The 11,949-nt window shown below is 38.1% G+C and overlaps 1 pseudogene; it reads right to left on the bottom strand.

Moving 5' to 3' along the window:
* Positions 1-524: 524 nt before the first annotated feature.
* The window catches only part of LOC112171177, a 145,617-nt pseudogene continuing 134,192 nt past the window's right edge, over positions 525-11,949 (bottom strand).

Below are 11,949 nucleotides of genomic sequence, written 5' to 3'. Positions count from 1 at the left end.
CTAGGACCTAGGTTTCCTGTTCTTTGGCACTTATCACAAGTTAAACAATAGGCATGTGCATCCCTAAACAATGTTGGCCAATAGAACCCAGACTCTAACACTTTTAATGCAGTTTTCTTTGACCCAAAGTGACCCCCACATGCTTTAGAGTGGCAAAACGAAAGTATAGCATTATGTTCATGTTCAGGCACACATCTTCTAATCAATTGATCAGAACAATATTTCCATAGATAAGGTTCATCCCAAACATATTGCTTAATAGTTTTCTTAAGCCTATCTCTATGAGCACGTGACATGGTATCAGGAATCTTCCTAGAAACAATGTAATTCACAATATCTGCATACCATGGTTCACTTACCTGAAGTCCAAAGAGTTGCTCATCTGGAAATGTCTCCACCAGAGGGAGATGATCCTCTGCATGCACCAAGCGACTCAAGTGGTCAGCTACCACGTTTTCACTACCCTTCTTATCCTTGATTTCCACGTCAAATTCTTGCAAGAGTAGGATCCATCTGATGAGCCTTGGTTTCGCCTCCTTCTTGGTCATCAAGTATTTCAAGGCTGCATGGTCAGTAAAGATAGTAACTTTGGTACCAAGTAAGTAAGAGCGAAACTTCTCAAGGGCAAAGACAACTGCAAGGAGCTCTTTCTCTGTGGTTGAATAGTTCATCTGCGCATCATTGAGAGTCCTTGAGGCGTAGTAGATGGCATAGGGTAGCTTGTCCTTCCTTTGTCCCAAAACAGCTCCAACTGCATAGTCAGAGGCATCACACATCAACTCAAAGGGCAAGGACCAGTCTGGAGGTAACATGATGGGGGCAGATGTCAACAACTCCTTAAGCTTGTCAAAAGCTTCTTGACACTCCTTGTCAAAGTGAAATGGCACATCCTTCTGGAGTAGTTGACATAAGGGTCTAGAAATTTTGGAGAAGTCCTTGATGAACCTCCTGTAAAAACCTGCATGGCCAAGGAAAGAACGAATCTCTCTCACAGAAGTGGGAGAGGGTAAGTGATGCACAATATCCACCTTGGCTTTATCAACCTCTATACCCCTAGCAGAGATAATATGTCCTAGGACTATTCCTTGCTTAACCATAAAATGGCATTTTTCCCAATTAAGTACAAGGTTAGTTTCCATGCAACTTTTCAAAATTATCTCCAGATTATTAAGACAATCATCAAAATTCTTTCCAAAAACTGAAAAGTCATCCATGAATACCTCTATGATTTTCTCAATATAATCTGAAAAGATACTTACCATACACCTCTGAAAGGTACCTGGAGCGTTGCAAAGTCCGAAGGGCATACGTCTATAGGCAAACGTCCCAAAGGGGCAAGTGAAGGTTGTCTTCTCTTGATCTTCATTTGCAATGGCAATCTGGTTGTAGCCTGAGTAGCCATCCAAGAAGCAGTAATAGTCATGTCCAGCTAGGCGCTCAAGCATCTGATCAATGAATGGCAAAGGAAAGTGATCTTTCCTTGTGGTTGCGTTGAGCCTCCTATAGTCAATGCATACTCTGTGGCCTGTGACTGTCCTTTGGGGCACCAGTTCGTTCTCAGCATTCTTCACCACAGTGATCCCAGATTTCTTGGGCACGACCTGAACTGGGGAGACCCACTTGGAGTCTGAAATGGGGTAGATTACCCCACAATCAAGGAGTTTGATAACCTCCTTCTTCACTACTTCCATCATTGGAGGGTTGAGACGACGTTGAGCCTCTCTAGTGGGTTTAGACCCCTCCTCTAGAAGTATCCTGTGGACGCAAGTTGTAGGGCTGATTCCCTTGATGTCCGCCAATGTCCATCCTATGGCGGTCTTGTGTTGCTTCAGCATTTCCACCAACTTCTCTTCTTGTGAACTTGTCAGTGCAGAGGACACAATCACTGGTAAGGTCTCCTTGTCCCCTAGGTAGACATACTTCAAATGGTCTGGAAGAGGTTTTAGCTCAAGTTCTGGGGACTGGACCACTGAAGGTAATGTCTTGTTAGCAGATAACTGAATGGACAAAGGAGAGATAGACTTACCTATATAGGGTGATGCCTCAAGGAAAGAGACGTTTTCAATGATTTGCTCCTCACAAGTGTCTTTCAACTTGTCCTCTGAGATGGTGACGCCACTTGTTGTGTAACCTATTCCTTGTGCAAGTGTCGTGGCTAGGGTATCCTCATTCATGACATCAAACATTTTCTGTGCAAGATCATCCAAAATGTCAATAGAAAAACAATCACTTTCATCAAGAGGATACCTCATGGCTTCAAAAATGTTGAAGCCTATAACATCACCATCAAACTCCATTGTGAGGGAGCCTGCATACACATCAATCTTCGTCCTAGCTGTCCTTAAGAAGGGACGTCCCAAAAGTAATGGGGTGGAACTTACAGGGGAGTCCTCCATTTCCAACACATAGAAATCAGCTGGGAAGATAAGATGGTTAACCTGTACAAGCACATCCTCCAACAAACCTCTAGGGTATGCATTGGATCTGTCAGCTAACTGAATGATAACATTGTCAGACTTAAGTTCCCCTAGACCTAGGGTTTCATAAACAGAGTAGGGCATAACATTAACAGATGCACCTAGGTCTAGCATGGCATTCTTAAATCTAGAGTTACCAATAGTACAAGGAATAGTAAAGCTTCCAGGATCCTTACACTTTGGAGGAATCTTCCTCTGAATCAAGGCAGAGACGTTCTCACTTACCTTTACCACCTCCTTTTCACGGTTTACTCTCCTAGTAGTGCAAAGCTCTTTGAGGAACTTGGCATACTTAGGGACTTGCTTTATGGCCTCTAGGAGGGGTAAGTTCACTTGCACCTTCTTGAAAGTTTCCAAGATAGCTTGGTCACTCCCATCCTTCTTAGATTGGGCAAACCTGCGTGGGAAGGGCATGCAAGGAGAAGAAGGGTTAGCAATAACCGAATTTGATAAGTTACTACCTTGAATTTCCGGTTTTGCCTTTAATGGTGAGGACGCCTTGGTCTCTTCCTTGGACGTTGCAGGGTCCTTCTCAATACCCAACTTGGTGGGTTCTTGGTCTTCCTCAATTTCTATGCTCACTTGGGCCTTCCTTGACCCCTTTGGTTGATCCATGAACACTCTTCCACTCCTTGTAGTAACAACTGATGCATTCTCCACATTAGGGTTAGGTATTGTGTTACTAGGGAGCTTTCCAGTTTCGTGGATCTTGCTCATGAAATCCACAACTTCACCCATCTGCTTCTTGAGCTCTGCAATGTCCTTGGTGTGGGTCTGTTGTCCTTGAATCAAAGCCTGTGTAGAGTTTGTCAAGGCTTGAGTAGAACTAGTCAAGGCTTCCAACGTTTTATCATAGTGAGACATTGAAGGTCCTGAGTTCTGTGGAGGAGGAGGCATGTAAGGCCTTTGAAAAGATGACCCTTGGAATGAAGGCCCTTGTGGACGTTGGAAGTTCCCACCAAGAGGATTCTGAACATTCTCATTGTTGGTCCACTTGAAGTTGGGATGGTCCCTCCATCCTGGGTTGTAAGTATTAGAATAAGGGTCATGCCTAGGACGTTGAGGTCCTCCTTGATATCCTCCAATAGCATTAGCAGATTCCCATCCTCCATTTTCATTGAGTTGGGGGCACTGATCTGTAACATGCCCTTGCATAGAGCATACCCCACAAGCTATTGTTGCACTTGGTCCCTTGGAACTTACCACTTGGTTCATGAGGAGAGTAAGCTTATTCAGTTGGTCTTCAATGGCAGTGTTCTTGCTCATCTCATGCACCCTACGAGTAGAGTGTCCTACCCCCTCATATTGTTGGGAGTTTAGGGCACGATTAGCTATAAGCTCCTTCCCAACCGCAGGTGACTTATCCACAAAAGCTCCTCCAGCTGCAGCATCAAGCATTTGCCTCTCCAAGGGTAAGAGTCCTTCGTAGAAACATGTAAGTAGGGTCTCATCCTTCATCTGATGTTGAGGACACTGTGCAAGTAGGGAGTTGAACCTCTCATAGTAGGCAGCATAGGACTCATCATGGGCTTGCTCTATTCCACTAAGCTTCTTCCTAAGTGTGATGACCTTTGAAGCTGGGAAGTAATTCTCCAAGAAGGCCTTTCTCATTGTTTCCCAAGATGTGATACGTCCTGCAGGAAGTTCATATAGCCAATCCTTGGCTCTATCAGCTAGAGAGAATGGAAATGCTCTCATCTTAAGAAGGTTTTCATCCGCCCCTTGTGGTTGCATGTTTGCACAAACAGATTGGAATTCTCGTACGTGCTTGTTAGCATCCTCCATATTAAGTCCATGGAAGATAGGTGATGCGTGCAAAAGCAATCGCCAATTTAAACCCTGAAAATGTCGAGCGTTAGTATAGGATAAGCAGGGATCGTTCAAGCCGGGGATTGAGGGTGCTAACATGTGAGAAACAAATTTAAGGAGAAGAATTTACAAGACAAACGAAAATAGAAGTATATATTTACAACAATTCAAAATTTACAAAGAATCCAAGTTATAATTAAATTAGAAATCCTACTCCTACTAGAATACATTTTACAAGTCATAGTTATATTAGAAATCCATATACAACAAGGATTAAGATTACTTAATTATTAAGAAAACAAATTATTGACCAAGTCAAACAAGAAATACAAGTTTAAAACTAACTCTAACTACTTTCCCTAAAATTTAGGAACCAATCCCTAAAAAATAGGAGCACACCCTAAAAAGTAGGAAAACATCCCTAAAAATTAGGAAACACATAACAAACACATATACACAAAATACTATTCACGGAACACTATTCACGAATTTAATTAACTATTTTCAGATTATTTATTTTTTTATTTATTATTTTTATTTAACTAGGTTAACATGCTACCTAAAAATCTAAGTTAATTTTATTTATTTACACAAACAAGAAAACATAAAGATGGGGGGTTTTTTTTGAAGATTGAAAAACATAAAATTTCGAAAACATTAAAAGATTAAAAACAAGAAAACATTTTATTTACATAGGTGGGAAAAGAAGAATTTTTGGAAAACAATTTATCAAGAACAATTCAAGATCAATCCATTCATGCAATCTTTAATCTTTTAGTTACCATGAAACGATATCAACCAAGAAACAAAGTTACAAGCGCCCAATGTCCCTTATATGACTTCCCTTTACACAATTGAGTAGAACAAGCGCCTAAACAATATACTTCAAATGCAGGTATCACACAATCAAAGCAACTCATGATCTCATGCATTCGAATCATTAAGCACAAGTGAAAGTTTAGTCAATAAACATGCAAATTCAAGTACTCAAAGCAAGTCTTTTCATTACATGCATAATCTGATCTCGACCTTTGTACAAAGCCTTTACTACTTTAACGAACTAGGATCAACAAGCGTTCACCTAATTACTAGCTCCAATTACATGCAATCATCCTAAGTTGCGCACCCAAAGAACAAGAACACATAAAAGTTTTCCATAAAACAAAACCAGATTATCATTCCATATTTCGGCAACAAATAAAGATCAAACATACATAAACCAATCAATCATTGAAAAGAACATCAAAATCGCATTCAAAAATCAGAAAGTTATCTCATGGTTTCGGTTTTACACATAAGGAAAACAAAACAGAAAATACAACTACAAAAACACTAAACCGTAAAGCAAACATAGGGAAGATGGTATGAACAACCCTTGACTACGTCCCAAGGTCCAAAGCAGATCCAAGGCAGCAACACAAGGTAGAATTCACGGCTAGGATGGAGGATGGCACGGCTAGGAACTTGTAGATGCAAAAACCTGAAACTCAAGAGCAAACCGGTGAGAAACGAAATTGTGGAGAATAATGTGTCAACCCTGAACGTCTAATACACAAGGTATATATAGTAGAACGTCTCAAGGCACTCCCAATTCGTTTCTACTTGGTTTCTCTTAGTTCGTGTTGATTTAGGACTTCTTTCTCTCAAAACAGATTTCCGGCAGGATTGACCTCAGTCCACTAAAACGTCCATAACTTCCTCTAGAAAATAGCTATTGACGAACCGTAAAAAGCTTTGGAAACTAGACATCTGCAGCTTTCCAACCATATAAAGATCATAATTTTCTGAGCTCTGAGCGATTTATGACACTCCGTTGAAGTTGACTGATCTGCACAGGCAGATTTCCGAATCTGTAATGGATTTGACTTTTAATGCACAAGTTGAGTCCAATTCGGTTTTCCTTCACATCACATGCCTCTCACATGCCTATTCTGAAGTAGAAACGTCAAGAACCTTCAAGAACCCTCAAGAATCTCACGAAATTCCAATCCTTACTCAACAAGAAGTCCAAATTCCATATTGCTTTGTAATTCGAATCTCTTGTTGCTTCCTCTTCCATGTGCACGGCATATGATCTTCTTGAGACTTCTAGATGCTTCATGATCGTTCCATAGCTCTCCTAGTATGAGTAGAACTCCATATGTAGGTAGGTTTCCTAGTTGAATACAAACTTCTTTTCCGCGATTTAAGAGTTTGAATCCAAGTCTGCTTCTGATTCCTACTCCAACTAGGATTCCTTTTCCTAGTCAAACTGGGAGAACTTCCATTTCTTCATTTCTTCTTATTTCTGCGCCACTTGTGCATTCCTTAGACGTTTTTGGATCTTGAAACTCCATTTTCACCTATAAAACACTAACTAAGTTAATTTGATCAAGATAAAGGGAATAACTTAGCAAAATATAGGGTTTAAACATTATAAACGTCGCATTTTATGCTCCTATCAAATTCCCCCACACTTAGCTTTTGCTAGTCCCTTAGCAAAATCAACATAACAAACCAAAAAGACTAAGACACAAAACAAAGAAACTAACGAAAATACTAAGTAGAGAAAACGAAAAACAAAGACTCAAGACTCAAAAACGTTGACAACACTTAAACAAAAATCAAGATAAAAACGTCACAAACCAAAGACACATACATATGACTTCTACGCCCTTTAACATATTGTCTCAGAAATCTCTTTCTTTCAAGTCACCAAGATTAGCACTTAACCAAGCATCACATCTTCAAGATATTCAAGAGCTAATTACAAAATATAATCCACATATAAGCATGTAAGACTTGGGGGAAAACAATGGTGATGGGTTCTTTAACATATTTCAAACAAGTCATGATTCAAACCTCACATGGATATATCACTCTTTCTTCTCTCAGATTCAAAGCTCATGCTTAAAAGCTTAGCACTCAAGTATATGTGAAAGATTAACAAGTGTATCACATATGTATAAGAAACGAAAGCACATATATTCATTTCAAAAGATCTCATGAAAGATATCAACTACTTGCACAGATGAACCCAAGCCATAAGTTCAACAGTCATAACTCATCTCCACAGATCAAAGGCTGTCCCATCTTAAGGATCAAAGAGGTCTTACAATTCAAGGTTGTAATGGGGCCAAGGCTTAAGGTTAAAAGAAACGAAGGGATAGGAAAATCACAAAGTATCCTAAAAACCTAGTAGAGCACTTGTTGATGTAGAGAGACCAAATTTCGAACTCCACCATATGTTGTACACACCAAGTATCCTTCAAAGGCTTATAAAAGGGCCAAGTACCATTATGTTGGGCCCAAACTTCATTCTAACCTTCTTTTGAACAAGTGAATTGGACAAAGACCAAATTTTTCAACAATGGGCCTTCAATTTAAAACAAACTCCAAATTCACCAAGTATAGGGGACTAAAATCCATAAACATAAAACAATAGCACACATTTTTCTCTTAATTGCCGAAATATTCTTTCTCTTTTTTTTTTTTTTTACGATTTCATTATCTCTTTTTTTTTTTCTTTCGGCAATTACATACAATATTCCTCTTATGGACAAGTCTACCCCCACACTTGCACTTCTTCATGTCTTCAAAAATCATCCTTGATGCCAAAACTCCAAGCAAAGTCTCAAAAATATGCTCCACTAAGTCTTTAGAACAAAGGGTAAGGATATAACTATACTAGGGTTAAGGTTTAAGGAATTTTGAGGGTGATGAAAGAAAAGGCTCAATGTAGGCTCAAAATGGTTAAACTAGGGGAGTCCCACGACGGGCACAATTAGGGACACAGGCTATATTTGGCTATGGTGGTAAAATCCTAAGTAAGTACCTTTATCCTTTCCAGAATCAGGGCCATATATTGATCATAAACGTCTCAACAAGCATAACAGTGAATTCTAGCATTCTCTAGTCCATCAAACTTAATCTATGGCAAGTAATCAATCAAGATGAAAAAATAATGAGATCAACAAAATCATCGCCAAGAAAATAAGAGTATAATTCATTTTTTTATTAATCACTCAACAAAGAAAGAGGACATGGCTCAAATTCTCACAAGGGTTATTATGAATCACAACTTATCTTCCACATGTTCATATTCTGTACCAAGGTTACGCATGCACCATATCTACTACACATTCATATGCTTTTCATAAATCATAGTTAACCAAAGAATATCATCAAACATTATCTCAATCTTGTGATCCTCTTTTAGCCTTAATTTCATAGATATAAGCTCATCCTAGACAGTTAAAAGGGCATCCTAAGACTCGATCACAAAACAAAACAAAAATTATTATTATTATTATTTTTTTTGAACAGTGACGAATTTTTATTTTTATTATTAAAATGACGAAAATATTAAATAATTTTTTTTTTAATTTTTGATTTTTTTTAATTTTTTTTGTATTTTTGTTTAGACCACAAAAACTAGCTATCTAAACACAAAGTGAAACGTTATACCCTTCCCCCACACTTAAATCATGCATTGTCCTCAATGTATAAACAATTATAAAGCATGCAAAACATAAATCAAGCATGGAATAAGAGCTAACGCAAGAAATCCTACAACCAAACAAAATTAAACAAAAGAGAAGGGAAAGAGTTCAAGAAAGCAAATCTGCGTTGATGACTCCTCCACAGCTACGGTTGAAATGGGTTGCCTCCCACGCAGCGCTTAATGTTTAAAGTCTTTCAGCCTAGACTTGCACCTCCATTTATTCCAACAAAACATCACGAGTATGAATATATACAAGACCAACGAAATTTTATGTATATATTTACAAGTTTTACAATTTTTAAGTAGTTAACTCCAATAAGGAGTCGTGAATCAAGATTTAGACACATGGTCCAAATATTCTAGTTTTAATACAAGTCTCCCTTCCCTTTATCTTTTGGTTACTCTTTTCACACAGAGCCAGGTAGTAGAGGAACGATTTTGGCGGAGCTCAGCTCACTTGATTAGCAGGGGACGAGACCCTTTGCTAGCACTTTTCGTATCCAATCAACCTAGACACCCTGTGCTAATAAAGTGTGCCTATTTGATAAAGAAAACTTTGACAAGTATTAACAAAAGAATATTTCACCTAGTCCTTATGACTCACAACTTCTTACCAAACCCAACTATTCTAAAAAAATTGTCTAAGGCATTGATTTCAACAAGACATCATGAACTATTGTTTTGGACGTGCGGCCCAAGTCCTTGCCTCCACACATATTTCTTCTCAAATCCTTTGGGCAACCTTACTGAAATGGCCAGTGTGGGGGAGGACGAACACGAGAGGTAGAAACCATTTTGGCACAAGCTACTCCCACATAGTGGTTTAGGCTTGTTTGATTGCACTTCTGGATTCAAAACCCATCATGGACGTTGTCCCCTTCCTAGTCACCATTTCACATAGGCTATACTTACTTAGATAAGAAAAGGCCTAAGTGTAAAACATTTTTCAAGTGTTAATAAAAGCCGCCCTCAACCTTAAAAGACCTGAATCAGGTACTAATAAGGGGTTAAGGCTAATATCAACAAACGAGACGTCACCTATTCCATAACAGTTCATAATCCCTTACCAAAATCACACCTTAGTGGCGTTTTCATCACATGAAGACTTTTCAATCCCCGGCAACGGCGCCAAAAATTGATATGCGCGCGAAAGCAATCGCCAATTTAAACCCTGAAAATGTCGAGCGTTAGTATAGGATAAGCAGGGATCGTTCAAGCCGGGGATTGAGGGTGCTAACATGTGAGAAACAAATTTAAGGAGAAGAATTTACAAGACAAACGAAAATAGAAGTATATATTTACAACAATTCAAAATTTACAAAGAATCCAAGTTATAATTAAATTAGAAATCCTACTCCTACTAGAATACATTTTACAAGTCATAGTTATATTAGAAATCCATATACAACAAGGATTAAGATTACTTAATTATTAAGAAAACAAATTATTGACCAAGTCAAACAAGAAATACAAGTTTAAAACTAACTCTAACTACTTTCCCTAAAATTTAGGAACCAATCCCTAAAAAATAGGAGCACACCCTAAAAAGTAGGAAAACATCCCTAAAAATTAGGAAACACATAACAAACACATATACACAAAATACTATTCACGGAACACTATTCACGAATTTAATTAACTATTTTCAGATTATTTATTTTTTATTTATTATTTTTATTTAACTAGGTTAACATGCTACCTAAAAATCTAAGTTAATTTTATTTATTTACACAAACAAGAAAACATAAAGATGGGGGTTTTTTTGAAGATTGAAAAACATAAAATTTCGAAAACATTAAAAGATTAAAAACAAGAAAACATTTTATTTACATAGGTGGGAAAAGAAGAATTTTTGGAAAACAATTTATCAAGAACAATTCAAGATCAATCCATTCATGCAATCTTTAATCTTTTAGTTACCATGAAACGATATCAACCAAGAAACAAAGTTACAAGCGCCCAATGTCCCTTATATGACTTCCCTTTACACAATTGAGTAGAACAAGCGCCTAAACAATATACTTCAAATGCAGGTATCACACAATCAAAGCAACTCATGATCTCATGCATTCGAATCATTAAGCACAAGTGAAAGTTTAGTCAATAAACATGCAAATTCAAGTACTCAAAGCAAGTCTTTTCATTACATGCATAATCTGATCTCGACCTTTGTACAAAGCCTTTACTACTTTAACGAACTAGGATCAACAAGCGTTCACCTAATTACTAGCTCCAATTACATGCAATCATCCTAAGTTGCGCACCCAAAGAACAAGAACACATAAAAGTTTTCCATAAAACAAAACCAGATTATCATTCCATATTTCGGCAACAAATAAAGATCAAACATACATAAACCAATCAATCATTGAAAAGAACATCAAAATCGCATTCAAAAATCAGAAAGTTATCTCATGGTTTCGGTTTTACACATAAGGAAAACAAAACAGAAAATACAACTACAAAAACACTAAACCGTAAAGCAAACATAGGGAAGATGGTATGAACAACCCTTGACTACGTCCCAAGGTCCAAAGCAGATCCAAGGCAGCAACACAAGGTAGAATTCACGGCTAGGATGGAGGATGGCACGGCTAGGAACTTGTAGATGCAAAAACCTGAAACTCAAGAGCAAACCGGTGAGAAACGAAATTGTGGAGAATAATGTGTCAACCCTGAACGTCTAATACACAAGGTATATATAGTAGAACGTCTCAAGGCACTCCCAATTCGTTTCTACTTGGTTTCTCTTAGTTCGTGTTGATTTAGGACTTCTTTCTCTCAAAACAGATTTCCGGCAGGATTGACCTCAGTCCACTAAAACGTCCATAACTTCCTCTAGAAAATAGCTATTGACGAACCGTAAAAAGCTTTGGAAACTAGACATCTGCAGCTTTCCAACCATATAAAGATCATAATTTTCTGAGCTCTGAGCGATTTATGACACTCCGTTGAAGTTGACTGATCTGCACAGGCAGATTTCCGAATCTGTAATGGATTTGACTTTTAATGCACAAGTTGAGTCCAATTCGGTTTTCCTTCACATCACATGCCTCTCACATGCCTATTCTGAAGTAGAAACGTCAAGAACCTTCAAGAACCCTCAAGAATCTCACGAAATTCCAATCCTTACTCAACAAGAAGTCCAAATTCCATATTGCTTTGTAATTCGAATCTCTT

Source organism: Rosa chinensis, chromosome 6, assembly GCF_002994745.2.
Source record: "Rosa chinensis cultivar Old Blush chromosome 6, RchiOBHm-V2, whole genome shotgun sequence".
Lineage (NCBI taxonomy): Eukaryota > Viridiplantae > Streptophyta > Magnoliopsida > Rosales > Rosaceae > Rosa > Rosa chinensis.
The sequence above is the reverse complement of the archived record's forward strand: the minus strand, read 5'-3'. Positions and strand labels throughout refer to the sequence as shown.